This window comes from Aplysia californica, unplaced genomic scaffold, assembly GCF_000002075.1.
Source record: "Aplysia californica isolate F4 #8 unplaced genomic scaffold, AplCal3.0 scaffold00219, whole genome shotgun sequence".
NCBI classification, from domain to species: domain Eukaryota; kingdom Metazoa; phylum Mollusca; class Gastropoda; order Aplysiida; family Aplysiidae; genus Aplysia; species Aplysia californica.
Window position 1 is genome coordinate 720962 of NW_004797489.1, and position 1186 is coordinate 722147.

Below are 1186 nucleotides of genomic sequence, written 5' to 3' on the forward strand. Positions count from 1 at the left end.
CGACCTCTCTTCCCACACTCCCACCCCTTCGCAAGAAACACACACACACAAATACCCCCCCAAAGAAACCCACCCCCTAAACATCCCAAAACAAAACAATGCATAAGAAATAAGCAAAATAAACAAGCAAACAAACAGCGATAAAAACTACCAAACAGACCCAATGAAGAATTTTAAAAAACCTGCGTACGTTGCAGACAATGAATGGTGATAGATTTAACCCATCTACCCGTGTAATTGTGTAATTGGACACCTTTCAAAGCTCCACCTGTGATCACTGATATGCCATCTTTCCCGTCTCTACCTTTCTTCCCTTTCCTTTACTTTACCAGATGGCCAAGAGCACCGTAAATGATGCCGGTAGCCTGTGGTTTGGCTGACGGACTAGTAATCTTGAGATTGCGGGTTCGGGGGTTCGAGCCTCGGCTCGGTCCGGCGGTGTGTCCTTGGGAAAGGCACTTTACACCAATTTCCGACTTGGCTCGGTCCTTTCGGAGATGGACGTTAAACTGGTAGGTCCCACCTCTTTACACTTGCAATCATATTTAGGGAAAAATCCAAAGAAACTGGGTTGTAAATATCGCAAATCGGCGAGATGAGGTGGCAAAGTGTTAAACAACTTCATAGTGTTGATAGGGGCGTCAAACCCATACCATTTCACCATTTTTATTTCAAAAGCACCCTCTCCGAGAACACGGGTATGTGTCTATTTGGGCTTGAGATCGTTGCCAAACAGCTCACCCGATGATTGCCCCCAAACAGAAAAGAAACACAATTCTTACTCCTCTTGACGTTAGGAGAGTAAAGTCTGTCTCCTTTTGGGGTTTGCAGACAATTCTGTACTTCTCTCAGAGCCATTCTACTCTCGGAGTTTGGAAGATTAAGTCTAACACTTTTTTGAAATTTGGGAGATAAAGTCTTACTATTGTGAACGTTTGGAAGATAAGCTCTTACTCTCTCAGAATTTTAATGAGTAAGTCATTCTCCTCCGGGATTTCAAATCTTTCATTCCACAGTTATAACGTTCCTTTACCTTTATGCCGTTAAGATAAGACCCCTCACAGAGATCTACAAGTACATTCTAAAACAAAGAGCTTTCGTCTGGTTAAGGGAAAACGTCTGAAGACGTCTGTTTATATGTTTTCTCCTGAATCTTAAGTTTCTGTTTTGACACCCCCCCCCCCCT

At 43.3% G+C, this 1186-nt stretch overlaps 1 protein-coding gene across 1 annotated transcript in view; it reads right to left on the reverse strand.

Moving 5' to 3' along the window:
* The window catches only part of LOC101854952, a gene marked incomplete in the record, with an annotated part of 9104 nt that overhangs the window by 4836 nt on the left and 3082 nt on the right, over window positions 1–1186 (reverse strand).